The sequence below is a fragment of the Excalfactoria chinensis genome, chromosome 4, assembly GCF_039878825.1.
Source record: "Excalfactoria chinensis isolate bCotChi1 chromosome 4, bCotChi1.hap2, whole genome shotgun sequence".
In the NCBI taxonomy this organism is placed as follows: domain Eukaryota; kingdom Metazoa; phylum Chordata; class Aves; order Galliformes; family Phasianidae; genus Excalfactoria; species Excalfactoria chinensis.
Genome location: NC_092828.1, coordinates 22,282,045 through 22,295,818, shown reverse-complemented (window position 1 = coordinate 22,295,818; position 13,774 = coordinate 22,282,045). Strand labels below are relative to the sequence as shown.

General features: G+C 36.2%; 1 long non-coding RNA gene across 1 annotated transcript; it reads left to right on the top strand.

The window, feature by feature from the left end:
• Positions 1 to 1,747: 1,747 nt before the first annotated feature.
• Positions 1,748 to 6,530, top strand: LOC140251970 (uncharacterized). Its single transcript, XR_011903503.1, has 3 exons — positions 1,748 to 1,828; positions 1,926 to 2,113; positions 4,866 to 6,530. It is a non-coding gene; the product is annotated as an uncharacterized lncRNA (long non-coding RNA).
• Positions 6,531 to 13,774: the final 7,244 nt, after the last annotated feature.

Sequence of the window (13,774 nt, the reverse complement as noted above, 5' to 3'; positions counted from 1 at the left end):
CAGCCTATCTGGGCAGCCTGTGCCAACACATCACTGCCCTCTGAGTAAGAAATCTCCTCCTAATATCCAGTTTAAATCTCCCCTTTTTTATTTTAAACCCATTACCCTTTGTACTATCTCTGTCTACCCATGTTAAAAGTCTTTCTCTCTCTCTTTAAGCACTGGAAGGCTGCAGTATGGTCTTTTGGAGCCTTCTCTTCTCCAAGCTAAACAAACCCAGCTCCATCAGCTTTTTTCATAGAAAAGCTGCCCTATAATCATCTTTGCAGCCTCCTCTGGACCCACTCAAACAACTCCTGCTTTGGGATCTCCAGATCTGGACACACTACATCAGTCCCAGTACAATGTCCAAGAAAGACCAAAAAGATATACAAAGGCTTCTGTGAGTAAGACTCATTACTCTGAGCCCAGTACTGTCATCAGTAGCCAGGACAGAACAGGACATGGCAAGAGCGCAGCCATGGCCCACACAGTACACCACGGATGGAGATATTTCAAGGACTTGAAAGAAACTACCATATTCCAGATAGAAGGTACATGTCCCCTGGCCACATCAGGGACACAAAAACAAGGTCTAAAAAAGGTATCAGAGATGAAAGCCCTGTTTGAGAATTCTATCTTTAATGGTAAATATGCATTCCTTCTCAAAACACATTTGACAGTAGCCATGAAGTTTTTGTGGTGAACATAGAGATATGGCAATATTCATACATTACACATGATTTTTCCTTAGTTGTTTTGAAAGCACTCAAAGTGATTTCCCAGTTCAGATCTTGAAAGTCATGTCTGATAGAGGAACTTGGTAACACAGAGAGAGGTTCCTTTGTTTTCCCACAGTTTGAATATTTGGTTTAAAGTGCATCTTTTTAGTGCAGGGCAAGGAACAATGTCAAGTGTATTTCAAATGTACTTGTTAAAAATACAAATTAAAATGGAATTTTTTAAAAAATCACCTTCTGCCAATAATGAAGCCATCAAGAAGAGTAACGTTAACAAACAGAAATGGGGTCCCATTATGTAAATGTGTTGCAGACCATCTTAATAGATGGAAGTTCCCCTGTCTCAGTCTACCTAATTAAAATGTACTGCATATAATTAAAATTAATGTAATTAAAACAGTCTCAGCACTAGGTTCAATTATGTCACTCAAATGTTGTTTCTAGACACACCAAAATCAGTATGTCAGTAACAAGAAAATAAATCTCTGTATTCCTTTAAATTAGTAAACAGCTAGGAGTAGAAAAGGAAAAAGGGATTAAAAAGAAAACAAACCCAACTAGCAACACTGAAATAATTATTTTATTTCTTTTTCTCCTAAACTGTTATTCCTATGGGTAACCTCACAGGGATCTCTATTTCAATGCACATATAGAAATAACCAAAAGATTAAACATCAAAGACAAAATTCAACAATTTAATCCTCTGAGGGAACTCTATGTCACTTATAAAGAAGATAGAACACAATTCTAGCAACTATTGTGTGAGAAGGAACAGTCACAAGACCTAAGGCTTTTCCATTCACAGGTGAACCTCAGTACCATCCGCTTTACACCACTGCTTATCTCAGCACCCACCCACCTGTACCCGTGTATGGGAAATTGGTAATCACAGCCTGAACCTCTGATTAATCAGCTGAGGCAAGTTTCAGGTCAGCTGTGGGAACACAGGTGAGGGTAATTCAGCTGTGCTCCTGGAAGGGGTGGAGCCTGGCTTCACCTCCTGTAGACCTCATTTAAGGGCTGACCACCACTGAAGCAGTATCTCTTTGAGATTGCTCCTTGGTGGAGGTTGCTTTGGTGTTTTCCAGTAGACTGAAGGCCTCTATTGGGTGAGTCTTTCCTTTAAATAACCTTTTGGATACTTATCACCACCTCTTTTGTACCATCTTTGCATTATTGTCACTGTATAACCTGTCTGGTCTATAGGCTGGGTAATCAATCTATGTGGCCTATGGTTTTGGGTTAGCAAGCATTGATGGAGAGAAATGAAGACCTGAGACCTTTCCTTCAGTTCTGACTACACTGGCCACCAGATCAAAGGATGACAACTGATACTGCAGCTGTATAAGCATCTTGCATTCAGGAAAAAAAAGGCTGAGAAAACAGTCAAAATGGTAAAGAGAAAGTTTACACTTGTGAAGTTTTCCATGAGGAGAAAAAAAGTCCTGCAATCTGTTGTTTTACAACATAAGCTGTGGGCTAATAGGATGCATAAAGTTATGTTGACAACTGCAGATGTTTCACATTTACCATTTCAACTAAATACTCCTGAAGTTGTTATTATATACTAGGATTGTAAATGTGTTTTTTTTTTATGTTATCTGTTTCTGCAATTGGGAAGTCGTTCTGTAAGAATACCAAAGTTTTTGCACAGATAATGCTGATTCTGAAAGTCACAATACATATCCTGATCCTGTAGTCTGCTCTCAAGCAGGATTAAAGTTAGGTAACTAAACTCAGCGGCCAGAACAGTCTGTATCCTGTTAACCCTCTCAAACACCACCAATTTCCCTTGGTCCCATACTTAAATTACAGTGGTAATCCTTAATGTTTCTACAGTGCTTTGCATATTCTGTGCCTCTGAAGGTATCTTGTTGGCAAATGTATGGCAATAACCTTTCTTTCCATCTATCTTTGAAGCTGCAGTGTAATACCTTTGATCTACAAGATAACTGGAACTGGATTAATGGGATAAGGTTGAATCTTATCAAAACTAAAACAATTTCAGCTTACTTGTGCTGCTTTCTTGTCATGATAAAATGAATGTGTTCTTGAATGTGAAATGAAAAAATTTCACAGAAGATTTCATCATTCCACAGCTATTTTTATATCTGGAAATTAAACTGTTAATATAGCCTAGTAGGGGCTATACTAACAATATACTTAGTGGAGACTAAAAGATCTAAGTTTCACAGAATGCTGACATTCTGGTCTTCTGACAATGTCTGGTCTTCTTTTAGCTCTAATCATTTATGCATTTCCCTGTTTCTATTGGGAAGGGGGGGTGGAGGGTAGTAGTAACAGGAAAAGGGAAAGTAGAGAAACAACAGCCTCCAAGATACTTATATAAGTCAAATCTTTTTGAATGGCAAAACCTGATGGATTTGACTCTGATTTTAAATGAATGGAGTCAGGCAGTCTCAGATTCATTATCAGTTATTTTGAGGAGCTTAAAGAGGCTAAGTGAGATACCTGATGATACGAACTTATCTCTACACTGAGTTGTAGGATGGGAGTTGAGAAGACATCAACCACCATAATGTCAAGCCAGCTGAAAGAGCCCTGAAGGCAAAAAATAGAGAAGAAAAAGTGCATAAGGGTCTAACAGAGGTAAAACCTCTAAAATCAGTTTTCCCAGTAAGCAAGTGAGATTCCCCAGAAAACACTTCTCAGTAGTTAATTTTCTCTGTTTTCCAGTTGAGTAAGATTTTTGAGAATTTCTTATGTGGCATTCTTATAAATAGGATATGGAATTAAGGTCCAGATGAAACTATTTCAGATTAACTTGCAGATGGCAAAAAATGTTTGTAAAAATCTTAGATGATAGAGAATGTCACTAGTTCATGATCAAAACAATATAGAATGTGTGGTTTTGCAGAGTTCTTCACCTGGGCTAGTATTATTTAGTATACTTATTAAAGACCTAAACAGTGGAAGAGAGATTATTTTCACTAAACCAGTAGGTGATATCACCCTGGAATATGCTAATGCTGCTATCTAATGTAGTAGCAGAATTCAGTACCATCTTGGCAAATAGGCAAACCAGACTGGAAAAGGAATAACAGTATAGTTCAGCAGGGAGGAACACACATATATAGCCAAGAATAATCAATTGCATGACATAGAATCAGGAACAATTGCCTAAACCGCAGTTCTGCAGAAAAGATATGTACTTTGTAATGGATTACAAGGGGAACATGAGCCAAACAAACATCTGTACAAGAACAAGCACAGTTAGGTACATCCTGCCAAATGTATGATTTCCTTTTCACGCATTTTTTTTTTGTGTTTATTAAAATCTATGAATGCATATAAAGGACAAAAAAACCCAACATTTTTAATCACAACAGTTAAAAATAGTACACAAATATAAAAGACACAGATTATTTTCTGGCTTATGTGGCATCAATGAATTCATTCAAAAAAATCTCCTTACAAAAAATTTATTATAGTATGCTGAAAACTAGGAAATATTCCCCTGTTGAACACCAAATCTGATTAAATTTGCATAGTTGTATATTTTAAAAATTAAGTTTCCTAATATATTTAAAATAGAATTATGATGCTAAGAAATAAAAATAGAATAAAAATAGAAATAATTGACTTTGCCCCCTCCCAGCCATTTTAAGCTGCAACTTCTCAAAGTATTATTGCACTTTAATTAGAAATATGAATGGTATAGATTAATTAAAATTGTGTAAAGTGCAGATTTGTTTAAAAGAGCCATGCATAACAGTAATTAGAATTTTTGTTATTAATTCTGGGTAATAGGAAATATGTGGAAATAAATGTACTTTCCTATTAACAGAGATTGATTGAAAAGCATATGAACATCTCTCATTTTCATCTACCCTTTGTGTAAGAAACAAAAAAAGAAATAATTACCTTCTTTCTTCTATGGAAATGAAAAACAGGGTCTTTATTATATAATGTATTAATCAAGTAAGAGTAATTTTACTTCTTATAAGTAGTTACTGAGCTAAGACTTTCATCTGCTAAACCCAAACTCCCCTAAAGGACAGGTGGTTTATGGACATTCAGTTCTTCTGTTCAGCAAAACACTGTCACTAATAGAGGCTGAAATATGTTGATGTTAAGCAAAATATTTCTTCCACAACTCTGATTGTTTGTCATCATAATCTACAGATACGAATTATGTGAACTGCACAGAACAGAAGGCCAGGAAGTGAACTCAGAGGAGCATCAGACAATTACCATTATGTTTGTGTATTTAATTGATGTGGTAAAGACAATACTTTGGAGCAATAAATCACGCTCTAAGTTGTTATTTATGAAAATCTGTGAACAGAAGGAACTAAAGTGGGAAAACAGTTCCCAAAATACAAACCAATCTGTTGGCAAGATGCAAACATTAAAGCAACCTAAAAAATTTTGCTTTTGTATGAGGTGCTCCCATTATAAAATAGTAATAATGGCTCAAAATATTTACTCACAGTGTGGCTTTTCTTCAGATAAAATTATGATTGTACTTGCTGGGAATGAAAAGAAAAGAAATAAAGCACAAAAAATTTCTTCTTGCCCGGAAAGCCTACGTTCTAAGAGTTACTTTGCAAGTCCAGTCAATATAGTTATCTTCTATTACAGAATGAAGAATAAGATTTTGTCTCCTTCTATACAAAAGACAGGTCTGACCATAATAGAATGACAACAAGTATATCAGAAGTAGTGGAGTAAAACTCATTCATTGAAGTGGTCATGGACGTAACTGCTCCTCTGCAGAGTGAAGCATGGAGACTCCAGGTGAACAGACATGTCCAGAACAAACATCTCTGAGCTCAGGTCTCAGCAATAACCTGGTTTATGGATATCTCCTAGCAAAGCTTTTTATATCACCATCTGTGCTTGAACCTGCAGAACTTGCAACAGTATAGTTTAAATCTCATGCCAAATAGAAGATGATTGCTGTATTAATCTGTGTGTGAAAGAGATTTCAAATGAAATCTGGCTAACAACCTGACCCTGCCATCTCAAGATACTAAGTTCAGAAACCAAAGACTTACAAATGCAAACTGGTGATGCAACAGTGTGCTGGTACCCAGGAAAACAAATTTCACAGCAGTTCCCTTCAAGAAAGAGCAACATCTTTTTAAGTAGAATTGCGGAATCACGCCAGCTTATGTTGGAAGGAAGCCAAATCATCTGATCCAACCATTCATGGAGAAGGATGCCAAGACAAGATTATCTAAGTTGTTCCTTTGCATCTTGAAAGTCTACATTGTTGGGGACTTTCAGAAGATTTCTCCTCTTCTTTCAAAAGGGAAAAGTAAGTTGCTCATTTCTGGCTGTAGGTGTAAGCCAGACAGGCTTTGCTAGTTGACTTCATTCTGGCACAGTTTCTAGACACTCAGCATCTGGAAGAGAAAGAAACAGAGTAGCATTCTCCTCTTCCCTATGCACTGGGAATGCTGAGGTCAGGCTACAGAGGTAGTTTTATTCAGGTTCAGATTCCACAGCTGCAGAATACCTTTTGATATTCCAAGGGAAGATCATGACTTTTCCCCACAATTTATAAAAATTGTGAGTTATTCATCTTCACCTCCATCCAACATGCCAGATGCATTTCTTAGCAGAAAACAAAGGAAAGCAAAGCCTTTCCCACACAGCTACTTAGCTGTGGGCATCTGTCTGAAACCTACTTATTTGTCCTTGGTTTTGTTTCCTCTAGAAGCAAATTAATATGAAAAGTTATGAGCATTTTGCTAAAAAGAAGTGGGAATCTGAAAGGCTTGATTATCTCCCTCAAAGTAAAACAGGCAGTCAAAACACCACAGACCAGTCACTATTGATCAAACACAGACTCTTTCATAAACTAATTTGACTTTCATCCCTACAAGGGTTATTGAAGGTTTTCTCTGGAATGTCACTTTTTATGATTTCATGACTCCATATCTGCAGGTCAATATGCAATTGCATAAAACAAACAAATAAAAAACAATAAGGAAATATCTAAGTGGTTTCCCTTCGAAACTCTAACATTATTATAGCAGGTTTTACAAGGACATCATTATTTCATAGGTAAATGTGTACGTTAGTTAGTAAGGGCTATGTTTCAATAATGCTTTCCAATCTATTGTCTTCCCTTTCCTAGTGTCAAGACAATTACCTTCTAGTTGTGTCCCTAGGGTGGTGCCTAAGGCAGAAAGAAGGGCAGAGTCACCCAAAAATCACTGAGGTTAATTCTCCTTGCTGTCCTGAGAATAAAGACCATGTGCCCATTTAATCAAAATGTCCAGAGGAAAGAAAATAATGCAAAGGTTGAAGTAATATTCCTTCTATTTATTGAGTGGTTGAGGAAGCATTTATAAATATTGAATTAACACAATATTTTTCTAATTCAAGAAAAATACCATCAAAGCTTTTTCTCATTAAATAAAACATATTTGTTCTATTTGTGAGAAGCTAAATACTTCTGACATGTTTTTTTATCAATATTAACTCCTATCATGAAATATTGTATCTCATTGCTGCTAGTGCGATGATGGGCCAAGAAACTTCCTGTCTTTAAGGCACCAGAACACTAATACAGCCACTTTTTTCCCCAGCCATTTACTTGCTAAGACACATGTTCTTAGATCTGTTTAGACCAGTAAAAGGACTATAATGACAAAGCAATGGTTGTCACCTCTCTGAGTGAAACACAAAGATAATATTGCAGTGGAGATGGAGGGAAAAGGTATTGTGTGAAATTTCATTTCTGCAGAAATATCTGCTGTTTTTGCTACTGATTTCACTGCACTGCAAGCTACAAATCTCTAACTGATATTTCTACTAAGTGACCTTCTTTCACTGCCTGAACTCCTAACACAGATATTCAGGAAAATAAGTGATACTTACATAAGCCATATATTTTACAAAGGGCTTTAACATCAGGGGACCTGAACATCATTTAGTATTTCTTAAGGGGTAACCTGCTGTACTGGATGCTTCATCAAACGTGATCTTTAATAATCAACAGTTTTCATGAACCTCCTTCAGTCATGTGGGTTAGATTTCTTAACACCAATCTGTCACTACTTAAGGAGTCTTTGAAGGGGTATTATCTAACCTCTCAGGAACAATCCCCTCAGTGATTGTGTTTATATATTGCCCTCCAGATGACAGCAGAGGTCAATTCCCAATCAACTCATTAAAGGTGTATTTAATTTAGCCTCTTTCCTCTACACAACTAACAAAGCCCTGATTAATCAGCTATATAGGAAGAGTAAATACTCTGCTTCACTTAATTAAAAGTTAAATTCCTCTTGAGGGATCATTACAATAGTAAGCTGCTACATGCTTTGTTAAATAGGTGTTTCTTTGAGGACACAACTTGAGGTAGACTATTGGGAACTTGGTATGAATAAGAACAGAAATTTGTTCAGATATTCAATTAGAATAATATAATGTATTCATTTTCTAGAAAGAGGTGGATATAGAAAAGCCGAGGGTAGTTGGAAGAACCTGGAGAATTGCATTACTATATTTGGTGTAGTCTGCTTCTGGTACAGTTTTTAAAATACATCATGCAAGTTTAGTGTTTAAAAGAAGACACAGAAAGAATTGCTTTGCATAGAACATACTTTGTGGAAATGTTTTCAGTCCTCTGAAACATCACATTAAAAGAGTCAAACTGAGCAGAGATGCAGAAGCTAAGAAAACACTGGAAGAAAGTTCTTCAAAGTCTCTTCTCAATTCCCTACCTCCTGATAAAATTAGGAGTAAACAGTGTCACTAATACGAAACAAATAGCTGTAGCTAACAAGCTACATTTTCATATGTAGTGTGAAAAGTACATATTACTGGTCTGGAGCTCTACCCACCATTTCCACAAGAATAGCAGTCAGCTAATTTTTACTGTAGCTCCTACATACAAGCCACAAAGTACTGCTGGATGCAGTGTCTGCTCTTTCTTCTCACTGTTATTAAATCTTTGCACTGCACAAGAGAATAGAGTGGCACGAAAACATCTCTGATCTTTCTGTTGACCTTCTCATCCTGCATGATGCAGGACAGATGAAAATTAGACTTTGTTCAGATTTTTTTCCTCTTGGTCAGGTTGATAGCCATAGCAGCCAGACAAAACAGTCACATTATTCTTCATCATATATCATACAATACAGGACTACACTAAACATTATGTGTTTATTACCTGTTAAAAAAAGGAGTTAAGATTTCCTCTGGAGTCAGCTTCAGGGGCATTACAGTTTGGGTTTTCATCTTTCATATCAAGGATTAGAACAGCTCAGTCTGAGGTCTTGCACTCTGGCTCTGAAGGCAGGCATTCAAGTGGGAGTAAGTATTTATATGTTGCACAAAGGACTCACCTCTTCTAAATACTTTATTCTCATGGTTCAGAAATGCAAAAGTTATCTTCTTTGTGACATAATTGTTAACATGGGGACTCTTATTTATTTTCTCAGTTACAATGCATGTAAAGCAAATAGACCATAGCGATACCATTACACACATTCCTGCACTCATTTTAGAAACAATCAATATCAATTATCAAATTATCTACAGGACAGAAAGGCTGTGAAATTGCCCATGAAACAAATTTACAAAGCCATCCCAATATCTTCTATGTTCATTTCTAAAAAACACAATGTCATGAATAATTATTTAAATATACTTTTATTTATTACCATATCACGACTTATTCATTGTAGTGGTGAAGATGACTATATCCATGTTTTCATGCAAAGAAGGAAAATGAGTTGGATTCTTGTTTCAGTGAAGATACTTGTTCCGTAATTGAATCTACTCTTCCTAGCAGACGTTGGTTTTCCAACATTATGATGCCAGTGTCTGCACCCACTGTAGTGGAAATACACTGAAATGAGCATTGTTTAAAGACTTTAACACATTACAGTGTTTTCTGTCTTCAGATTTCTGAGGCAATTATGCATATCACACTTAGGCATCATTTAGTACTGGGCATTCTGTGTCCATAGAAAGCATAAAGACATCCATCATTTTACAGGACATTTCTAACTTGAAAGCGTTATGTCTGTACTTTTGAACATTCAGTATATTTATTCACTGTTTGGTTCTTTAAATGTCTCATCCTTAATCCTTTATCTCTAATTTAGACAACTAATCGCTTCAGACAAATTATTCCCTTTTCCATTTCCCTATATGCTAAATACTGATCAGTAGCCTCCATTTATCAATGATATTCAGCTTTACATTAATTATATTTCAAGGCACATAAAAATCATTGTGCAGTAGAACTATCTAGTTATGTACAAATGAACCAAATGCCAAATACAAACAAAGTACAAGGAATGAACAGAAGTAAAATATTTAATCTTAAGTGAAGATGAAAATAGTACATTCAAATTGATATGGACATTCTTGAATGCCATCATTTTTACTGCGGCCTGTGCATTCAACAGTCACTGTCCTTGAACTACAGCAACAGGGATAAAAGATGAGGATATATGGAGCCTACCTGAATCTCTCTGAACAGCTGCAATTATCTTATGATTTGTAATGCTGTGCTCCTGCTCTTGAATGTTAACTCCAGACACTGTGTTTTTTTATCAAAATCACAAATATACTAATGCTTTTTAGAACATTATTTCAGCTGCTTTTATGTGCTAAGTTGCAGTGACTACAAATACAGAATAAAATTAAGGATAAAATATGCTCTAATCTAACTGTTATTAGGATAGAAATTAAAGGAAATGGGTTAGTATAGAAGAAAATAAGGATTGTAAAGCTATTACCCCAGGCATATTTGGAACCTTAATCACTGAAACTTAACAAGCAATTTGAAAGCAAGTCAGAGAGTCTGAGCTAGATGCTAATAGATAGACACCTGTGTCCTTCCAGTACTCTGCAAGGCCTCATTAGCCATGTGAGGCCATGAATCTTGACTCTTTTTCCTCATATGTAAATTTAGCACAATGAAGAACTATGATATAGTGGGCACTTCATGCTAATGAACTCTCCATTCCACATGGTACTCTCTTCCTATTAAAAAAATAACAATTTGTAAGAAAAGCTTTTCCTTTTTCTAGCATAAAATATTAGTCCAGCAGTACTTAGAGCAATTCCCGATGCAAATCTAAGAATAAAGAAGCTGGCAGAGTTGTTTCCTGGACCGCCAAATGCTATGTCTATTAAAAAGTTTCCTATATGACCATAGACTTGTTTGAATGAGAACAATATGAACTGGATCAAAAGCTTATTTCATTTTGACTATATCAGAGTCAGCAAGGTTGCTGCAAGAAAAGATTAAAAATGTTTCTGATAAATGATTTCACAGACCTCTAGTGGACTGAAACTGAGATACCCAGACTTAATGTGTTGCTTAGAACTGCAACAAATTCCCACAGTTTATCTCTAGTGTCTTCTTGTAAAAACTAAATACTGCTGACAAGGTTTATTCTCTAGCAGTTCCAGGGGTGTTTCTGCATTTTGTATACAAAGATTCCTGGTACAAGTAAGAGCCAGAGTCTGTCTCAGAAATACAAAATCTTACTATAAGGCAATTTTAGAAAGGTTTCTAGTATACGTACATATTATTTCCAGATCAGAAAATCAGTTTTTATATTATTTCAGGAAGGTAACTACTGGAGCTGCATGCATCCTACTCAAACACACTGTTTTCTACTGTCTACTTTTCAACAGATTCTCTGTTGAAAAATACTAAAGTTCTTGCACCTCTGGACTGAGCTGAAGACTTCAGATATCAAGCCTGGTGACTGGATTGTATTGGAACCCATGTCATTCAGAGTATTGAATGTCACCCTGAATTTTCAGGCTTTCTATCTCATATCAACAGCAGAACACCAGGGTATCACAAGCATATCCTTCTTGTAGATTTGTCAGTAATAAGGGTCCTTAAAACAAAACTAAATGGATGAAGCTGATAATATCTCTCAGATCTAGAAATTACTCTTGCCTGCAAGTCTCAGACAAAGGTTAAGAAATGTTGACACAAGAAGAAGGCTGAAATAAATGGCTGAAGAAAAAGACTGCAGTTAAGCACATCTATATTTTACACATCTTCCAATCATTCTTTAGATAGAAAAATACATATTACCACATAACTATTGGTGATTTTTTTTATACATCTAACAGAAAAAGTAAGTAATACTGAGAATATTGATGACATATAAAATGCAATACAGGTACAACGAAGTAACACTTAACAGTGTAAGGAAAGATACTGCAGAAAGAAGTGAAAGTATTCATGTCTTCCAAACAATACTTTACAAATATAATTACCAGAATTACTCCCTTCAAGTACTGGGTGGCCACAATGAGGTCTCCCTGTAAACCTTCTCCAAGTTAAACAAGCCCAATTCCCTCAACCTTTCCTCATAGGAGAGGTGTTCCAGCCCTGTCTTAGTGGTTTTCCTCTGAACTCATTCCAATAGCTCTGCATCTTTCGTGTACTGGGGACCCCAAGCCTGGATGCAGCACTCCAGACGGGGCCTCATAAGAGCCAAGTAGAGGGGTACAATCACCTCCCTCTCTCTGCTGGACACTCCTCTTTTAATTTAGCCCAGTTGGTCTTCTGGGCTACAAGCACACTCTGTTGGCTCAAGTGCGCTGAGAGATTACATGAAAACTACAATACTGGAGTGAGCAGAAAAATACACTACTGAGAAAAAATAGTCTTGTAATAAGGAAATCCACAGAAATAATTAGGGAGTAGGAGCAGTTGTTTTGTGAGACTTGCAAAAACACTGAACTTTAATGTCAATTGGGCAACAAGCCTTCTCCTACAGTCCTAGTAGGTACTTTAGTAGCACAGTTCTGGAGTAAATTTCCTGCATTCTATACACAAAATTTATATTAGAGCAATTGGAATAACTTGTTGACATGGGTCACTCAAGTCACTCCAGAATCTGAGAGGCTTCTGCTGACTACTAGGTACTGCCTTTGAATAGTGTTGCAACAGAAAACACATGAGATTTGTTCTTCATTGCTCTAATTTTCTGGGTGTTTATATTACCGTCTCAACACAAACTCTCTTAGAAGTCACTTGGGACTCCAAGTGAGTGCATCTCTGGCCATGCCTGGGAATGCTGCAGCCAGGCCACTCGCGAAGGAGGCATGAAGACAAGAGAGAAAAAAATATGCTGAGTCAGAATGGGCTAGTGTTGCAGTCAACTTTCTGAATTATCTGACCATAGATGCAAAATTCCAAGAAAGCTTTCCCACTTAAAACAGCTTGAGTAAGAAGAACTGGCTGGGAAATAAAAGAAAAGAAGAAAGAAGAAAAAAAAAAAAAAAAGAAAAAGAAAAAGAAAAAAAGGAATTTATCTTGAGCACTGGATCTCTAATGGGAAAAGAAAAAGAGCAGATGATTCAACTAAAATGCATTAACGCCCCCACAGAGCAGATCTAAATTTACTGCGACATTACAGGATACTCTAATGCAGGTGCATAGAACATTAAGAAAATAATTTATTTTTAATATCTGCTTTTATACCGCTACTTTATTTCAACCTTCCTACCTCATTTAGGAAAAGCAGCAAAGTTATGACAGCACCTTCCAAAAATGTAGTATTCAGGAAGAGGTGTGACCCTTTCTTCTGCTTTACTACTATCACACCAGTTTATCCGAGTCTTTGGTAAATCTCGACACAGTTTCTCCTCCCAGATATTAGAAACAAGATATTACTTGTAAAGCTTATATAAAATATGCATAAGATGTATTTTTAAAGAAGACAATCTGAATTCTGAGTATAATAGTGCCAAGAACCTCATCAGACTGCCTGTTTACATTCCCTTTTACCAACTGCAAACCCAGTGTTCAGGTTCAGTTAACATTCTTCAGATTCCCATCTCTAACTTTAATTTTCAAGGCAGTCTTTATAGAGCCTCTGTGTAAGTCTCCATGCAGTCTACAGTTTTAAGTTTAACAAAGAAAGCAGATTTTAGGTATGAGGGGAAAAAAAAATAAAAATAAAAAAAAATAAAAAAAGAAAAAAAAAGGATATTAACTACTGTGAAACAGAAGTGCTTTTTTTGAGTTGTGAGGAAGCTGGTAATCTCTCTTAATCACAGACAAGAGTGGTGTAACATGCTGAATGAAA